Source organism: Hibiscus syriacus, unplaced genomic scaffold (assembly GCF_006381635.1).
Source record: "Hibiscus syriacus cultivar Baekdansim isolate YM2019G1 unplaced genomic scaffold, ASM638163v2 tig00000508_pilon, whole genome shotgun sequence".
NCBI lineage: Eukaryota > Viridiplantae > Streptophyta > Magnoliopsida > Malvales > Malvaceae > Hibiscus > Hibiscus syriacus.
Window position 1 is genome coordinate 65,927 of NW_024061794.1, and position 21,401 is coordinate 87,327.

Genomic DNA, 21,401 nt, shown 5'->3' on the forward strand with positions numbered 1-21,401 from the left:
ACCGGCGTTCTCAAATCACATGATTTCTACTATTTTTGAATATGACTTACTTATCGTACAGCTTGTCGATACATTCTCTATAACGATCCTCGTCCTTAACTATTCGATACGTGCTCGATTAAAAAATACTTTGACGTATTACACGTAGTATAGCTATATAAATTATAACTCACTCTTACGAGTATTTTTAGGTATCTTTGTTCATTTTATATCCCATACAAACCAAGTTCTACCATTATAGATCATCCTTAGCGCTTACAGGCCAAAAAGGGTGATCTGGTAATTTCAGCCGCCCCTAATAGCATTTTAGTAACCTCCTAAACCCGAGATAGATGCCCGATAACAATTGATATTAAACTCCTCACTCTTGAGTCTATTTTACATATTGAAGTCACTCAACCACTCTAGTTATTGATATCAAGCTTCGGCATGGGTATCCAGTCTTCAGTATAAATACTAGCCATTCGCTATAGATACCAATACTACGGTATGGAGACCCGCGATATCGATACTAAGCTATCAATCTTAATACCAAACATTCAATATCGATACTACAATCCTAGTATCGATACCAAAGGGTTAACATTAATACTTCTCTCCTCAATATCGATACTCTCTACTAAGATTGCCCATATTTCATTCTGATTCATCTAATATCGATATTGTTCATCCAATATCGATAATTGAACCTAGAAATGTCTTATTTAAGCTTGGAAACGCCTAAAAATATTCCAAAGATCTTAGTTTACTTACTAATCTTGTGTTAAAGCTTTAGGATGTCATTTAAGGTCTTAAAAACAATTTTTTACATCTAAAACATCACTTAATTATGAAATCATGTATAAACCCTAAATTGCTTAAATACCAAAATTTTAACAAATCATCACACTTATGAAACTCTTAACACTCTAAAGGATTAGAAATACACTACCTTGATGATATGATTTTGAAATGAAGCTGTTGCTTAGCCACACTCACTTCCTTTAAGGTTTGGTTGATTTTCTACCTTTTTCTTTAGCCCACAATGATACAAGGATTTCATCAACAAAAAGGATTTTCTAGGAAGTATTAAAGATGGATTTTGAAGCCTAAGGAAGTAAGAAAGAAACCCCAATACTTACTTTGGGTTAGACACTTGCTATAGAGAAGGAAGATGAAGAAGGAAGGAAGAAAGGAAGAAAAGAATACCAAGTGGGAGAACCCCATGCCCAAACTTGATATAAAACCCCAAAAAGCAACTTGTTTTCCTTCGATGGTCTAATTGCACTTTTATTCCTTCACATTTTATCTCATATTTAAAATCCATCTTTTTATGGCTAAATTAGCCCAAATCCAACCTAATTAAGCCCAAACATAATGATTTTAATTATAAACTCTACGAGGTCCACATGCTCTTTGAGCAAACTTGAAACTACTAGCCTAGAATTTGGGGTGTTATAACTCTCCCCCTAAAAAGAAATTTTCCCTCAAAATTTAATTGGATTGAAAAGAAAATTACTTTGGTCATCTCGACATTGAATACTCAAAATGTTCCACATGGAAAACGCCACTCCATAACTCAACTATTATCGCTACATCCATCACTGGCAAACGTTACTCTATCGAGTTAACTTACTACATAATTATATAAATCTCTGATGCTAGCTGAACTCAGGTAACTCGGCAACTACTAGCTGAGGTCCTACGAACACTTTCCATACATGGCCTCGATATTGGATACTGAATATGTGATGAAAATTCTTGACTTCCCAACGTCGATCTCTATGCTTATGCTGTGCAAATCTGATTTAATATTTATCCATGCTACATGGATGTTTCTCATTTGCCTTATGGTTTACATACACACTACTCATATGATAGAGCATCTAAGGTGCTCAAATTGGAAATCGACTACTCACGAGCGAAACTAGAAACATTTGACTTTCTTGGAGAGTACACTTTATAAAGCAGAGGTTTATTGCAATCACATTCTGACTTAGGGATTCTGAGACTCTACATCTTGCGCTCGCTATCACTTTCCACCACTAAGCTATTCGGTGATGACTAATGCTAGTCAAACGATGCTTAATGTACGTGATTTCCTTTAATCTTGGGCATTAAAATCCACGGAACTACTATGTGTTGTATATAACTCGTGCTTATATACTACTATAGTAGTAAGTGAATTAGCTAAGTGAGTCGGGCCTCATCAAAGATGTCTTCGTATTAGTATATGAGCGCGAGCTATATACAACACATAGCAGTATGCAGTGTTGCGTAGTACCTTGGATTTTAGTTCCTAAGATTAAAGAAAATCACGTACATTAAGCATCGTTTGACTAGAGTTATTCTTCACCGAATAGTTCAGTGGTGGAAAATGATAACGAGTGTAAGATATAGAGTCTCAAAATCCCTAAGTCAAAATGCAGTCGCGAAGGACCTCCTCTTTATAATGTTGCTCTCTAGGAAAGTCAAATGTTGCTAGTTTCACTCGACGAGTGGACGATTTCCAATTGTGACCACCTTAGATGCTCGACTAGGTGAGTAGCGCGTATGTAAACCTCAATGCAAATAAAAAATAATCAGATAGCGTGGATAAGTATTGAATCAGAGTAGTGCAGTAGAAGCGTAAAGATCAACAATGGGAAGTTGAGAATTGTCATCATATCTTCAGTAGCCAATATCGAGGCTGTGTATGAAAATTGTTCATAGGACCTTAACTAGTAGTTGTCGAGTTACCTGAGTTCAGTGAGCATTAGAGATTTATAGAATTATACAGTAAGTTAACTTGATTGTGTAATGTTAGACAATGATGGATTTAGCGATAATAGTTGAGTTGTGGAGTGAAGTTTTCCTTGCGGAATGTTTTGAGTATTTAATGTCAGGATGATCAGAGTAAGTTGCTTTTCAATCCAAATAAATTTTGAGGGGGATTTTTTTAGGAGGGGAGAGTTGTAACACCCTAAATTATGGGCTAGTAGTTTTGGGTTTACCCAAGAGGGTATGTAGACCTCATAGAGTTTATAATTAAAGTCTTTGGGGCGTGTTTGGGCTTAATTGGGTTTGATTTGGGCTAATTTAGCCATAAAAGAAGGATTTTAAATATGAGACAAAATTTGAAGGACTAAAAGTGCAATTAAATTGTCGAAGGAAAATAAGATGATTTTTGGGGTTTTATATCATGTTTGGGCATGAGGTTCTCCCACTTGGTCTTTATTTCTTCTTTTCTTCTTCATATTCCTTATCCATAGCAAGTGCCTAACCCAAGGTAAGTGTTGGGGTTTCTTCCTTACTTACTTAGGCATCAAAATCCATCTGTAATACTTCCTACAATATCCTTTTTGTTGATAAAATCCTTGCATCTTTATGGGCTAGAGAAAAAGGTAAAAAATTAACCAAATCTTAAAGGAAGTGAGTGTGGCTAAACAAGGAGCTTTATTTCAGGATCCTAACATCAAGGTAGTGTATTTTTAATCCTTTGGAGTGTTAAAACTTTCATAAGTATGATGATTTGTTAAGTTTTTGGTATTTGAGAATTTTAGGGTTTATACATGATTTCATGATTAAATGACATTTTAAATGTAAAGAATGTGTTTTTATGACACTTTAAGACCCTAAGTAACTTCCTAAAGCTTTAACACATGATTAGGAAGCAAACTATGACCTTTAAGACAATTTTTAGGTGTTTTTCGAGCTTAAATAAGACATTTCTAGGTTTGAGTATCAATACTGGATTAACAATATCAATACTGGATGAATTGGAATAAAATATGGGTAATTTTAGTAGGGAGTATCGATACTGAGGAGAGTAGTATCGATACTGACCCATTTGTATTGATACTAGGATTGAAATATCGAGATTGGGTGCTCGTATCGATACCGTGTGTCTCCATACTATATAAAATGGTCTTTGTACTAGATAAACTAATATCCATAACGGATAAATTGGTCTCCATATCAGAGTTATGGTATTCATACCAGAGGACTGTATCCATACCAGAGGACTGGTATCCATACCAGAGGACTGGTATCCATACCAGAGGACTGGAATCCATACCAAAGGCTTAATATTAATACCCAAAGGGGTTGAGTGACTCCAAGATGTCAAATAAACTCAAGAGTGAGGAGTTTAATATCGATTGAGAGGGCATCTAACTCGGGTGCAAGAGGTTACTAAAAATGCCATTAGGAGCTAAAATTACCAAATTATCCTTTTTATGCCTAAATTGGCCCAAATCCTACCCAATTAAGCCCAAACATGGCCCAACATTAATTATAAACTCTATGAGGTCCACATGCACTCTCGGACAAACCCAAAACTATTAGCCCAAAATTTAGGGTGTTACAACACTTTTATTTAAAAAAAAAGAGTCACGCCATGAGTCTATTATTCTATATTTTAAATTTGGAAATTTTGAGTTTGAGTTTATTTAATTTATGGTTCATTGTGTTCTTTTTAAAAGCTGAAAATTTTTCTCTGATCACAATTTTTTTCTTATTTGAGTATACTTAGAATTGTTGCATATTATAAGCTAAACCCATGCTTTTTCCCGTGTAACCTAAGTAGGGGAATCGTCACATCATCAAAGAATACTATTTTTCTTCGTGTAGGTTTGACATAATACTTCTGGAAAGCTTTCTTTATGTCTTCAAGGATACTATTTTCCTTTATAGGCATTGAGTGGTGTGATCCCTTAAACTGAGTTTTTGATTCACAAAATCTATAGTGGGCCAGGATCGAAGTCCTTAATTATCTTAACAGGTTATAGGGACAGTTTGGGTACCTTTTTAGAACTGAACCATCTTGTAGAGAATTATTAACCTACCCCACTAAAGCCATGTGGAAATCCTAAGAGAACTAGAATGCATGTTATTAAGGCTTTTAATAGCTCTTTGTTTGTGTTTTATTCACATTATTTATTTACAAATTGTATTTGATATTTTAATTTTATTAATTTTAAATTTCTCATTCTTATTATTTTAATCTTAAATCCTTATTTTTTCTTCTTTCTTTTGTCTACTTGTGTTGCTTCATTCATTTTTTCTTCTTACTTGTATTGCTTCATTCATGCATAAATGAGGACGAATGTTGTTAGTTTCGCTCAGCGAGTGGCTGATTTCCAATTGTAAACACCTTAAATGCTCAGCCATGTGAGTAGTGCGTATGTAAATCACAAGGAAAAATGAGAAACAATTAGGTAGCATGGATAAATATTGAATCAGAGTTGCACAGAAGAAGCATAAATATCAACGTTGGGAAGTCGAGAATTGCCATCACATCTTAGTAGCCAATATCGAGGCCATGTATAGCAAGTGTTCATAGGAGCTCAATGAGAATTTGTCGAGTTACTTGAGTTCAACGAGCATCAGAGATTTATAGAATTGTGCAATAAGTTAACTCGATTGAGTAAGGTTAGCTAGTGATGGATTTTATGATAGAAGTTGAGTTATGGAGTGGCATTTTCCATGTGGAATGTTTTGAGTATTCAATGTCAGGATGACCAGAGTAAGTTTTCAATCCAATTAAATTTTGAGAAAGAAATTTCTTTTAAGGATGAGAGAGTTGTAACACCCTAAATTCTGGGCTAGTAGTTTTGAGTTTGCCCAAGAGGGCATGTGGACATTGTAGAGTTTATAATTAAAGTCGTTGGGCCATGTTTGGGCTTAATTGGGTTTGATTTGGGCCAATTTATCAACAAAAAAGGGGAATTTAAATATGAGACAAAATGCGAAGGACATTCATTTTTCTTTCTTACTTGTATTGCTTCATTCATGCATAAATGAAAGGAAGATGATTTGTTAGTTTGAATGATTTAATTGTATGTTGTTATTTGAATTCGATTACGGTGAAATGCTTGCTTTATGACTTGTTCTTTAAACAATACTTTTATGTGCTGAGTTTTTATTAAATGTTTTTAGAGATGGATTTATCCTTATATGTATTAATCTTGATAATTTTTTGAAATAAAAATCGTTGAGATTACATGCTACTTTAGTTTCAGTATCAGTGTTTATGATAGTAAACTTAATCGTATGGAGATTTATGATGTCGATTGTCTTTTCTATGTTAACTATTTGATCTATGGTCTTGACGAATGTTAATTCCACCTGATTAAGTGTTTAATTCTTGAAAAAGAATTAATGTGTAAACCATTGCATGACTCATGACTATATTTTCACAGCACAATCGTACTGTTAGCTACCGAATGAAAATAACATTCTTTGGTCCATTGGTTTAATTCTCATCTGCTTGCTATCGTATTCCCTTGCTTTTATCATTTTGATTTCATTTGTTTGCTATCTTCTCATTACCTCTTTATTTCACACATATTTCTTTTAAATCTGCCCTTACAACTCTACTGTAACATTTCCTCTATGTAGATACGATACTCTATGCATAATTTGCACCCCCTTTACTACTTGATAAAGATAGTGTATACTTGCACTTTTGCTGTAGCATTATCAAAGCATCAAGTTTTTGGCGTTGTTCCCGGGGAGCAATGGTATTGCTTAGAGTCATTTAATTTCTTACTTTCACTAACTTTGTTTATTTTCAGTTGTAGATATTTCATTCTTTTATCCATTTCGATTTGTTGGTTTATGTCCCGTTGAGACGATCGTGACCTAGAACCTTTTGACCCCAACGTTGAACAAACATTTTGCCGTTGTCATAGAAAAGCAAACCATAATCGATCAAACATGAATGGTGATGGTAACAATGATTTACCACCATTGCCACAAGGAGAGGATGAATTACTGGCTAAAAATGGAGTCAATCAATTCACTATTACAACATGGATGACCGCAGTAGGCCAATTTGAGAGCATGTTGTGCCAACTTTAGACGATTTAAATCCTAACATCATAAGACCTGCCATCCATGCTGCTCACTTTGAGTTAAAGCCTGTTATGTTTCAAATGCTATAGTTAATGGAGCAGTTTAGTGGATCACTTACCGAAGATCCTATAACACACCTTATAGCATTCATAGAAGTGTATGACTCTTTCATACAATAAGGAGTACATGAGGAAGCCTTGAAGTTGAAACCATTTCCTTACTCTCTATGTGACAAATTTAGGGCATTTCTTAATTCACTATTACCTGGTGCTATAACATTGGGGAATGACTTAACACACAAATTTTTGTTACGTTTTAACCCTCCCAACATGAATGCAAAGTTGAGGAATGATCTCACATCATTCAAGCAATTTAAAGATTTACTGCACGAATGCTTGGTGCATGGTTTTTCACACTAGGCATAAATTAAAATGTTTTTAAAATGGATTAAATATGTAAACGAGAATGGTTGTTGATGTTTCTACCAATGGAGCATTGTTGAATAAAACATATAATGAAGCCTACGACATCTTGGAAAGGATATCCAACAATGGTTACCAACATCCTACAACGAGAAACATGTTTGGACGATGCAATATTGTAGCAATAAATAATGATGCCTTCAACTCAACAGCCTAACAAATAACAACATTGACATAAATGGTAAAGAAATTGCAAAATCCTGGTAGTGTCAATCAAATTTCAGAAATATATAGCAACATTACCAACCATAACAACAATACAATCAACAACATATGATGCCTTAGCATTAGCCGTAACATCAAGTAGTGTAACTACAACAACGTCATAACCAACATAATTATCAAGGACAACACTCAAGCTATGCTTCCACTTTAACATCCCTTTAATCTTTGCTGAAGGAAAATATTTCAAGGAATGATGCATCGTTAAGAGCATTGGAAAATCAAGTAAGGCAATTGGCTTATGCTTTAAGCACAAGACATCAAGGAACATTGCCAAGTAAAACATAAGTTCCAGAGCCACATAGTAGATCTTAATGTAATGAGCATTACAAGGCCATTACAACAAGAAATGACCTTCATATTGAGAAGCTGATGCTTCAAATAATGTAACAAAAATTAGAGCAAGCATACACTATCGTATCAAGTAATAAGGTGGATGAAAATTAATGCACCGGGTATTGTATCCATAAAGACTAGTATTACTCAAAGAATTTCCCTAGCATTAAGTAAGTAAAATAACATAATTGTGTATATGATGATGTGAACAAAACAATAAAAATATAATAGCTAGAATAAATATGTGAATAAAGATATGAAGGGATGAAGGGAATCACAATAGTTACAATGAAAACAATAAATTGGTTCAAGCTAAAGATTAAGGTGTTGTTAAACTCAATCATGCAATTAATGATGTCACAACAATAAGATCGATGCGTCTAACATTAACTTAGAAGGTTTTCCTTTCTCGATGGTCCACCCAGAAATTCACAGCAGTGCTATATCTTTATACCCACTTATGCATATTTACTAAGTATGCTACGACAATTAGTCAACAAGATCTCTCTATACTAAACGTTTCTCTTGCAATCGTTGATTCTCTATCAATGACACACACCTCTCAAATGTAGTGCTCACACAATTCCAATCACCTCTCGATGCAATAGACTGGGAAATTATATATCTCTATATTAAAAGCCTTAATAAAATCAAGCAAACACCGATCGAATCAATGAACAAAATTAATTAAACTTGAAATTCATAAAATATATTTAAAATCATATGCATCCAAGGTTTAACAAATCCTACAAAAACTAAATAGTATTTCAACTAAAAAAATAAAACCCACTATCGGAATTATTTAATCGTTGGCGTTGTTAATGCTCTCATCGATCACCAGCCACCTCCTCTCGGTGCTGTGACTTTCCCTTCATGTTCATCTACTACTCTTTCCTAAAATTGCCTAAGCGGCATTGACTAACGGTGGAGAAAATAAAAGAATAAAATAAAACCCTAAAAATCTATCTCTTAATTAAGTGCAACCACCTCCTTTATATAATAATTAAAAACCCTAAAAAGTATAATTTAAGTTCACATAAATTGAGACTCATTTTCCATTAATCCTTTCCATATTAGGATTCTGTCCAACTATCAATAGCTTTCTGCCCGCACATCAATTGCTACAGTAGCAACCCAGAACTCATGCCTCGCAGCAACTCTCAGTAATGTCTGTAGCATCAGAGAATGTCATAGTATTTGGGTAACAATAGCACAAAAATATCATAATTAATCAAAAAAAAATTACAAACTCACTCCCAATAATACATATAATGTAAAATTAACTAAAAAACACTCTAAATATGATCCTAGTATGTTAAAGTCCAAACATAAACCTAAGTAAAAATGCCTTAAATAATAACTCTTTTTGAGAGTTATCACACCCCTAAACCCAAGTGTTTTCTTATCCTCAATCAAGGCATGATAACAACTTTCCCTCAACAATTAGACATCACAACTCTTACATTTTCCTTGCACTTTTCACCTTGTAACCTTAGCAATTTTCTACTAATCACCTTCGAACCTCAAGACAATAAGAAATCAACTCAAATAAACTTATGATGCTTGTGCGTTTGGTTACTCTTAGGCATGTCAATTCACTACCATGGGTATTTGTAAAGAATAACATAATTATCAAAGTAATTAATTAAGAAAAAGGTGCCACAAAATTACTATTTAGGTTAACAAGAGCTTCAGTTCATCAGAACTACATGTCAGTACTTGAGTAGTAAGATGTTACCAACAATGAACCCCATAGCCTTTTAGGTAGAGTCATCTCAAGAAGACTTTTATTCACTTATTCTATTCAAGATTATCTTTCCTACTTAGTATTCACTAAGTGTATCAAACTTACCTTAGCAGCGGAGTGTCCTAGAACTAAAAGTTTGGTGTGACCAATTTATTTGGCTAGAGCTAGTTGGGCATGCCTAGCAGTTCACATAGAACTTAGACCAATTTTGTTTTGTTTTATTTTTTTGTTTATTTTAAACATGAATGATAACCAAATATTCTCCAAAATACCTACAACTCAACCAAGAACAATATTTGGTAAATAATTATAGCATCACAAGAATTATTAAGAAAATATCAAGTTATCTCTAAATCCTAAGATTATCGACAGTAGATTGTTATCGAAAATTAACTCATCATAGGTAAATGCAAAGTCTCATCAATTGTTTGTCTATCTAAATGTCATGGCAAACAATCTCATATAAAACTCGAATGAACAACGCAAAACATGACAAATGCACACAACAATGAACAACACCCCCAAACCTACGATATGCATTACCCTCAATGCATGTAGAAACATAAAATAAAATAAAATAAAACAAGGGAGAAGGGACAATGATACTCCCCTAATGTTTTTGAATATCTTGTGCAACAATAACTATGTAGATGTATTACTAATGCTACAACATTGAAAGTTAGAAATTGAAGAAAATTTTCGACAGTAAGGAGTGTTTGTAACTCCAAATGATGTTATGAACAAAGGCAACATGTAATGGCTGATGGTGCGGCGATTAATGTGGGAACCTGACCTAAAAAATAAAATTGTAAAAGAAAACTAAAAAAATCTAATCTAATGTCATAAAAGACTTATTGAAAGCATGTAAAAGATGACATCACATAGTGAAATGGATATTGTGGTAATTTCTCTCGGGTCCTAGTAAAATGATATCCCCCTTTTGCTTGTCAAAGGTTGTTGTGACATTATCGTGTTATTATAGGTCATTTGTGCTTGTGAGATCAAAACATTGTTCGAAGCCAAACTCTTGCTTACTAAAATTAGTCACGAAACACATTTCTTCATTTTCACCATAGAAATGTTGTGGCTTTACGGGGTAAATTTTCAGATGAGAACCTTCATTGGCAAAGACTTCCTTATTGCCTTTGCTACTGTTGTGTAGCATTTATAGTTTTCTTCAGGTGCTCATGTTGTGAATCTATAGTTGGCGTTAGTGGTGTAGAGTTACTGTTGATGCTAGGATCAATGTATAAGCATTGGTTCCCCTGGATTGACATATGCTCTTTATGGTCTAGCTCGTTTCAGTCTTTTATTGTCGCAACAATATTAAATAGTTCTTTAATGCTCTCACACTCATCAAATTGTTCATCTATTATTGCTTCAACAATGTCAATATCATGGCAGTAATATTTTTCATCGTATTGTAGTGGGTCAAACATTGAATGTAATTTTTTAGTGATTGAGACGTAATGTAAGTTCTCTATTTTCAACAACGATTAATGTTCTTCCAGTAGCAAGGAATGGTCTTCCCAGTATTATGAGCACCTTTTTGTCAACTTCACAGTCCAAGACAATGAAGTCTTCTGGATAGATAAATTTGTCCACTCGTATTAGCATATTGTCAATCTTGCCTTTAGGATGGACAACAGATCGGTCGACAAGTTAAAGTGTAATTTTTGTGTCTTGTGCTTTACCAATGCCAAGTTTTCTAAAAATCACCAATCCAACATTTCTTGGAAAACACCTTATTCATAAATTTGATGTAGTTCGATATTTTCTATAATGCTTCCAATAATGGTATGTTAACGTACAATTACTTCAGGACATCAATAAATTTTCTAAATTACTGGTCCTCCATGATTTTCTAGAATCTTTGAGGAATGGAGGTGGTTGTCTTAGATTTTGATGCACTAACAATGTTGGGGGCATCAGTGTTGTCGGTATTATTGGAGGTAAAGTCCCAAAATTACTGCTCAGTCCTGAGTTATTTGTTGTGTCATTAATGCTAGGTGATTCAATTACCTTTTCTGGTTCCTTGCCTTTTGATTGTTATCTAGGCCTCTCATCCTCTTTCCTTTGTTCTCATCATGGTTCCCAATTTAGAGTCCACTTCGTGTTGTGATAGCCTTGCAATGCATATTATCATCCGCCTTAGGAACTTCAATATCACTCAGCAGTTCTCCTTATTGTCTACAAGTCAATGCATTACACAATTCTCTAACTTAATTCTTCAATTCTCTCAGTGATATTGACTAGTTAATCACAACTTCATTTCTTGAGATGTACTCCTTCAGTAGAGACTCAAGTGATGTTGATGATGAAGCAGGATCAGACTGCCCTTGGTAACTATGTTGATTGTTATGTTGTATGGCTGTATTGTGTGGTGATATGGCTATATATTATAACAAAAACTATTGCTATGTACATTATTGTCGCTTATATTGCCGTGTATACCTAAAATTTGATTGTAATGTCAGAGTGGGGTTGAGATGATTATAGAAATTTATATTGTAGGTGTTCCCACATATGTTTGCATTATTATTCCTATTATAATTTCTCATGAAATACACATGCTTAGGTTTTGTGAACATTCTTTAAAATTATGATTAGCACAACAATAAACACGAGTAATAATAGATGCTGATTTAACTTATTAAATACCTCTAGGTTTTTGCATATTTTCATCATTTCAGGGAATGCTGTCACATGTGTGGTTAGTATGTTCAGAGCATCGTTTTCTACTACAACAACAACTTGTCTACTCGACATAATCCTTGGGTTGGCGTATTGGTAGTCATTGTTGGAAATCCTCTCCAAGATATCATAAGCTTCATTGTATGACTTGTCCAACAATTCTCCAATTGAGAAAACAAATACAACCATCCTTATTTATATGTTAAGTCCAATGAAGAATATCTTTGTTTGTGTCGAATACTGGAAACCATGCATCAGACATTATCGCAGCAAATCTTTAAATCACTCCCAAGCTTCATAAATGTTTTCATCTTCCATTTGCTTGAAAGATGTGATGTCATTTCTCAGCCTTGCATTAATGTTGGGTGGTTTGAATCGCAACAAAAACTTTTGGGCAAGTTCATTCCAAGATGCTATATCACCAGGTGGCAACAAATTTAGCCATGCTTGGCTTTGTCACGAAGTGAGTACGAAAATAATTTCAGATTTAAGGCCTCATCGGGCACTCCTTGTTGTACGAACGAATCACACACTTCCGTAAATACTCTCAAGTGATGGAGGGTCCTCGGCGTGCAACCCGCTATATTTCCCCCATTGATTCCAACATTTGGAACATCACATGCTTTAATTCGAAGTGGGCTGCATGGATGACAGGACGAATAATGCTAGGATTTAAATAATCTAATGTGGGCACAAAATGTTCTCTGATTGACCTATTTCTATTATCAATGTTGTGGTAACATGATAGCATCATAATATTTTACATACAAAGAATCAATCTAGCATTATGTCCTAATTGCTAATGTTAATGTTGATCTCCCTCCATTGGTTATTAATTCGACAACAAGCTGTTAAAATCTACCGACAAAAGAAAAAGCAAAGTTAGTAAATAAAAGAACTCAACTCTAAAAGTAATGACACTAAAACTTGATACTTCAAATAATGTAACAACAATCATTGTAAGCATACACTATCGTACCTACAATAAAGTGGATCAAACTAATGCATCGAGTATTATATCCACAAAGACTAATATTACTCAGAGAATTGCCATAGAACTTAGATCAATTTTTTTTGTTTCTTTTAAACATGAACGATATCAAATATTCTCCAAAATACATACAAGTCAACCAAGCACATCATTTGGTAAATAATTATAACATCACAAGAATTATTAAGTAAATATCAAGTTATCTCTAAATCTTAAGATTCTCGACATTAGATTGTTATCGGTAATAAACATATCATAGGTAAATGCAAAGTCTCATCAATTGTTTGTCTATCTAAATGTCGTGGCAAGAAATGTCATGGAAAACTCGAATTAACAACACAAAACATGACAAATACACATAATAATGAACAAAACACCCCCAAACATGAGATGCGAATTTCCTTCAATGCATGTAAAAACATAAAATAAAATAAAAATAAAACATGGGAGAAGAGACAATAATTCTCCCTTAATAATGTTGAAGATCTTGTGCATCAATAACTATGTAGATGCATTACTAATGTTGCATCAACGAGAGTCAGAAATTGAAGAAGATGTTCGACAGTAAGGAGTGTTTGTAATTCCAAATGATGTTGTGAACAAAGGAAACATGTGATGACTGATGGTGCGGTGATCGAAGTGGGAACCTGACCTAAAAAAAGAAAATTGTTAAAGAAAAATAAAACAATCTAATCAAATGTCACAATAGACTTATTGAAAGCATGTAAAAGATGATATCACATAGTGAAATGGATATTTGTGGTAACTTCTGTTGGGTCCTAGTAAAATGATATCCCCTTTTGCTTGTCGAAGGTTGATGTGACATTATCGTGTTGTTCTAGGTACTTTACGCTTGTGAGATCAAAACATTGTTCGAAGCCGAATTCTCACTTACTAAAATCAGTCATGAAACACAGTTCTTCATTATCACCATAGAAATGTTGTTGCTTCACGGGGTGAATTTGCAGATGAGAATCTTCATCGGTAAAGCCTTGCAAAACCTTCTTTATTGCCTTCACTGCTGTTTTGTTTTTCTACACCATGGTAGCATTTATAGTTTTCCTCAGGTGCTCATGCTGTGACTCTATAGTTGGCGTTAGCGGTGTAGAGTTACTGTTGATGCTAGTATTAATGTATAAGAATTGGTTCCCATCAATTTACATATGCTCTTCATGGTCTAGCTCGTTTCAGACATTTATTGTCGCAATAATATTAAAAAGTTCTTCAAAGCTCACACGCTCATCTAATTGTTCATCTATTATTGCTTCAATAATGTCAATATCATGACAATCATCTTCTTCATCGCATTGTAGTGGGTCGAACACATTGAATGTAATTTTTACTGATTGAGACGCAATGTAAGTTCTCCCTTTTCAACATTGATTAATGTTCTTCCAATAGCAAGGAATGGTCTTCCCAGTATTATGGGCACTTTTTGTCAACTTCACAGTCCAAGAACATGAAGATTACTGGATAGATAAATTTGTCCACTTGTACTAGCACATTGTTAATATTGCCTTCAGGATGGACAATGGATTGGTCGATAAGTTGAAGTGTAACTACTATGGCTTGTGCTTTACCAATGCCAAGTTTCCTGAAAATCACCAATCTTATGTTTTATGGAAAGTGCCTTATTCATAAACTTGACGTAGTTCGATGTTTGTTGTAATGCTTTTAGCAATGGTATGTTAATGCGAAATTGATTCAACACATCAATGAATTTTCTAAATTAATGGTTCTCCTAGATTTTCTAGAATCTTTGGGGAATAGAGGTGATGTCTTAGATTCTGATGCACTGACAATGCTGGGGGCATCAATGTTGTCATTATTATTGGTGGCAATGTCCCATAATTACTTCTTTGTCCTGAATTTGCTGTGTCATTAATGCTAGGTGATTATATCACATTTTCTGGTTCCTTGCCTTTTGATTGTTGTCTAGGCCTCTCATCCTCTTTCTTTTTCTTCTAATCATGGTTTTCAATTTAGAGTTCACTTCTTGTTGTGATAGCCTTGCAGTGCACATTTTCATCCGCCTTGGGAACTTTAGTATCACTCGAAAATGCTCATTTTGGTCTACTACTCAATGCATTACCCAATTGTCCAACTTAATTCTCTAATGCTCTTAGTGATGCTGACTAGCTAATCACAACTTTATTTCTTGAGATGTACTCCTTCAGTAGAGACTCAAGTGATTTTGATGATGAAACATGATTGGAAGACTGCCCTTGGTAACTATGTTGATTGCTACGTTGTTATGGCTGTATTGTCAGGTGATATAGCTCTATGTTACAACATCAACTATTTCTATATACAATGTTGTCGCTAATAATGCTGCGTATACCCAAAATTTGATTGTAATGTCAGAGTGGTGTTGAAATGATTATAGAAGTTTTGATTGTAGGTGTTCCCACATGTGTTTGCACTGTCATTTCTGTTATAATTTCTCGCAAAATACACAGACTCGGGGTTTTGTGAACATTTTTATTTGCACCACAATAAACACAAGTAATAATGGATGTTGATTTAACTTCATACATACCTTTAGGTTCATGTATCTTTTTTATCATTTAAGTCAATGTTGACACCTGTGTTGTTAGTGTGTTCAGAGCATGGTTTTCCACTACTGAAACAACGCGTCTACCCGACATAATCCTTAGGTTGGCGTATTAGTAGTCATTATTGGAAATCCTCTTCAAGATATCATAAGTTTCGTTGTATGACTTGTCCAACAAAGCTCCAACTGAAGAAGCATATACAACCATCCTTGTTTTTATGTTAAGTTCATTGTAGAATATCTTCATTTGTGTCCAATGCTGGAAACCATGCATCAAACATTTTTTGCAGCAAATCTTTAAATCACTCACAAGCTTCATAAAGGTTTTCATCTTCCATTTTATTGAAAGATGTGATGTCATTTCTCAGCCTTGAATTAATGTTGGGAGGGTTGAATCGCAACATGAATTTTTGGGCAAGTTAATTCCAAGATGTTATACCACCAGGTGGCAGCGAATTGAGCTATGCCTTGGCTTTGTCACGAAGAGAGTACGAAAATAATTTTAGCTTTAAGGTCTCCTCGAGCATTCCTTGCTGTACGAACTAATCACACACTTCTATGAATGCTCTTAAGTGTTATCGAGGGTCTTTGGGATGCAACCCACTATATTTCCCCATTGATCGCAACATTTGGAACATCACATGCTTTAATTTAAAGTGGGAATCATGGATGACAGTATGAATATTGCTAGGATTTAAGTCATCCAATGTGGGCACAAAAGGTTCTCGGATTGTCATATTTCTATCATCAATGTTGTGGTAACATGACAGCATCATAATATTACATAGGAGGAATCAATTCGGAATTATGTCCTAATTGCTCCTGTTGATGTTGATCTCCCTTCATTGGTTATTGCTTCAACAACAAGCTGTTAAAGTCTACCTACAAAAGAAACATCAAAGTTAGTAAATAAAGAACACAACTCTAAAAGTATTGATACTAACCCCTGATAACGACACAAAAAACATGATGCTTCGAATAATGTAACAACAATCAGTGTAAGCATACACTATCATATCAAGTAATAAAGTGGATGCAAACTAATGCATCGAGTATTGTATCCAAAAAGACTAGTATTACTCAAACAATTGCCACAAAACTTGACCAATTTTTGTTTTGTTTTGTTTTATTTTTGTGTTGTTTCTTTTAAACATGAAGGATAATCAAATATTCTCCAAAATACCTACAAGTCAACCAAACATAACATTTGGTAAATAATTATAGCATAACAAGAATTATTAAGGAAATATCAAGTTATCTCTAAATCCAAAGATTCTTGGCATTGGATTGCTATTGGCAATTAACTCATCATAGGTAAATGCAAAGTTTCATCAATTGTAAGTCTATCTAAATGTCATGGCAAGCAATGCTATTGAATACTCGAATGAACAACACAAAACATGACAAATGAACATAACAATAAACAACACCCCCCAAACCTCAGATGTGCATTTCCCTCAATGCATGTAAAACATAAAATAAAATAAAACATGGGAGAAGGGACAATAATACTCCCTTAACGTTGTTGAAGATCTTGTGCAACAATAATTGTGTAGATGCATTACTACTGTAACAATAATGACAGTTAAAAATTTAAGAAGATGTTGGGTAGTAAGAAATGTTTGTAACTCCAAATGACGTTGTGAACAAAGACAACATGTGATGATCGATGGTGAGACGATCGATGTGGGAACATGACCTAAAAAATAAAAATTGTTATAGAAAACTAAATAATCTAATCTTATATCATAAATGACATATTGAAAGCATTTAAAATGTGATATCACATAGTGAAATGGAGATTTGTAGTAACTTCTCTTGGGTCCTAGTAAAATGATATCCCATTTGCTTGTCGAAGGTTGCTGTGACATTATAGTGTTACTCTAGGTCCTTTGCGCTTGTGAGATCAAAACATTATTCAAAGTCGAACTCTCGCTTACTGAAATCAGTCATGAAGCATAGTTCTTCATGGTTACCATATAAATGTTATGGCTTCACGGGTGAATTTTTAGATGAGACTTAATTGGCAAAGCCTTGTAAAACCTTCCTTATTACCTTTGATGCTGCTGTGTTTTTCTACACCATGGTAGCATTTACAGTTTTTCTCAGGTGCTCATGTTGTGACTATATAGTTGGCATTAGCGGTTTAGAGTTACTATTGATGCCAGGATCAATGTAGAAGCATTGGTTCCCCTCGATTGACATATGCTCTTCATGGTCTATCTTGTTTAAGTCTTTTTTATCGTGATGATCACGTGTAAATATGTGTGTATGGCATGCAAATCTATGTAAGTATACACAATAGATGCAAGTAATATAGTAGTGAGTGAGTATCGTCTCTACAGGGATTGTAGGGCTTTTAAAGATTGCTACAACTAGGAATATGTGTCACTAACTGATCCTAAGTATCTAAGTCTAATTATATAAACAAGGAAAATATGCATTGGAAAATGGTATGAACAGATGGAAAATAGTTTGGCCGAGGCAAGAAAAATTGTAAAGTGAAGTGAGCAGAAAAGTTTTGTCGAGGCAAGAAAAATGCAAAGGTAAAAAATAAAAGTTGCTAAGGCTGAAATTGTCAAAACTCTGTAAAGAGACTGGCAACCTCACACAATTAGACTTCTAATGGAGCACTTGGGAAAAAGGTAGTAGTGAGTTGTTATCCACTTTTCACCCCATCATCATAGCCGCCCATTTTACACTATCACAGTCGTTCATTTAAATTCGATCGACCAATTCATCTCATCCCTATCCATCCATTTAAATCACAAGAAAGGATAAAAATAAAATAAAAATTATATTTTCACCTAGTATTTAAAATACCTTTCAACCCTAATAACTCACATTACATTTCCCTTTCATTTTATTCCTCAATTATTTCCCTCTCAAACACTAAAAACTCCATTTTTTTTCTTTGTTTTATTCCTTCCCACTATTCTATTTTCTCATCAAAGCTTCAATCCATGGCCCCAAAAAAGAAAGCTCTTGAGAAGGTTTCCTATCGAACGCCGACCCTACTGCCATGAGCATCGCCAATGCTTTCTTTGACAACACTTAAAATTTCTCGAAGAGAAGCATGAACAACGATACACTGAAGAATTTTTTGATCGATAATTTTACTTTAAATAGGGGTTTTACCTATCTTTGGTGGAAGACCCACATGCATATGTATATCATACATCATGGCTAACTTAAATTGGGAAACTTTTTTTACCCACCTTGATGATATTGTGCAACAATTGGTTTGGGAGTTCTACAACAACTTAACTAATGATCAACAACCGTGACGTGAGGGAGAAGATGGTGCATTGGTGGCAAAAACCCATAAATAAATTGATGGGCATCATCAAAACTGAATCCGTGCACACTAAGTTCGTAGCTGATCTCACGGTTCCTGACTTAGACCAAATCAACACTGACCTTTGCCTACCCAGTCGTGGTTGGATTAAGTTAACAATTGGGGCTTACACCATTAAAAGCTTGACCTTAATCTACTGTCGAGGGTATGGTTCACTTTTCTTTGCACTCGTTTAATGCCCGTTATGCATTATTATTCCATCACTAAGGATCTTATCTTACTATTTCACTCTATCATGTTTGTTAGACATATTGATGTAGGGAAATTAATATCTAAAGAATTATTTACATACGCTCAAAAAATGTCTAGATATTTATTTTTCCATGCTTTAATCATTGCACTGTGTAAGAAAACACAAGTGGTTGTCATGGATTTTGACCAAGTATTCGAGAATAGGAGTGTCGTAACACCCTCTTCCATTAAAAGAACCATGCTACCAGAATAATTAAGCACAAAGATAAGGAAATTCAAACAACTACCGATAAGTTATGTTGCTACTGCCCATTCATTACAAATAAGCCCTGCTATCTAAGAGCTACAAAATACGCTGGCTTCAATTGCAGTAGGGCAGAGAGAATAATGCCAATGCTAAGTCACAATTTGTAGAATCAATCTCAAATACATCATGTCCATGTCAAATATTGAGAATATGCTCAAGAGGGAGACATGGCGATACACAAGGTGATAAAAAAAATTTCCCAAGGTGGTAGTTCGTTTCCAATTCCCAAGCTAAGTATTATAAATTTAGCTCCACAAGCAGTGCCCGATGATGAATACATCTCTACTATCACTGATAAGATAAAAGATGTTGTTACCCAGGATGCAGAGAAAGAGAAGGAAGATGTTGAGAAGAGAAAATTGATGTTGAGAAAGAATTTGAGGATATAGAAGCTAATTTCGATAACGTAATTACTGATACAAATGTTGAGGACTTCGAGGACGTCAACATTGTGGATCTTAACAAGGGGGAGCTTAGCCACCATGAAGAGAAACAAAGTTTGGAGGAAAATGTGAACCAACAGAGGGAGGCTGCTAGACAATTTCTTGACTATAATGATGGCAAGGTTGCTTGAGAGGTTGCGACTGCAGATGAGAAGGGCCTTGATGCTGAAAAGATTATCAACAATGTTGTTGAAGTCATAATGTAGGAAGATGAAGCTAGCTTTCCTGAGGATATATCATTGTGAAGGTTAACGACATCAGGATGAAACAATGGTGCAAACATCTGCAATTGCACCTGCACCAAAATAGGCTGCTGTTGCAGCATATGAAACACCAGTCCCTCTTGCTATTGTGGCTCCTACCACATCAAAGTTAACTGTGCAAAAGTGAAAGATCACAATGAAGGAAAAAGTTATAGCAAAGAAACCTACCCAAGTCTACAAAGCCCAAGGAAAAGCCCCAGAAAGCCCAACTAGAGGAGTATTGTTTTACCCTTCCCATTTAATTAATTTTGATTTCATTATTGATTATGTTTTCATTGGGGACAATGCAACATTTAGGTTTGGGGTGTTATCCATATGTGTTATTATAATGTGTCATGTAGGATAACATTATGCATTTTAGTGTTACATATTGTTTTGCATTATTGTGCATTTTGTTAAAGCATTTAGGACTTTTATAAGTAATGTTGCATGCTAAGTATTGTTAAATTAATAGTTTTTAATAAATTTTGAGGATGCCTTATGATGATGATTTGAAATTGTGAAATGTCATGGGAATGTTTTAGAAATTTGTTAGAATTAGGATTCATATTAAATCTTTTACACCATAACTGTATGTTCTCAATACTTAGAGAAATTAGAAAATTTTGGACTTTAAATCTCATATATTTATTAGATGTTATAGCAATCGTAGAATCTTATATTTATTTTAAGATTAGAGCTAGATGTGCTCGAAACTAGCATTGGTAAAACAAAAAAATCTTTATTGCTTATTTTTCCAATATGCTGTAGGCATCACAAACTGAGTAGGAATATTTTTTCTAATTTAGCTAAGTATTGATTGGATACACCTAACCTGCATACTACTACACTCTATGGATTTTGATTTTATTAAGTTAACATTACATTCCCTAATTTGAGTTATATGAATGCAGTACTTACTAATACAACAATAAAAAAATTTGAGGGCTGAAAAAGGAAGTTAATTACTGCTTTGGATTGATAGTATTATCTTGCAACATTATTGTCTAGAAATAG

The 21,401-nt window shown here is 34.3% G+C and overlaps 2 non-coding genes across 2 annotated transcripts; both read left to right on the plus strand.

The window, feature by feature from the left end:
- Positions 1 to 12,541: 12,541 nt before the first annotated feature.
- Positions 12,542 to 12,648, plus strand: LOC120207868. Its single transcript, XR_005524249.1, has one exon. It is a non-coding gene; the product is annotated as a small nucleolar RNA R71 (small nucleolar RNA).
- A 3,457-nt stretch (positions 12,649 to 16,105) lies between these two features.
- LOC120207874 lies at positions 16,106 to 16,213 on the plus strand. The gene has a single exon (XR_005524250.1). It is a non-coding gene; the product is annotated as a small nucleolar RNA R71 (small nucleolar RNA).
- The last annotated feature ends 5,188 nt before the right edge of the window (positions 16,214 to 21,401 follow it).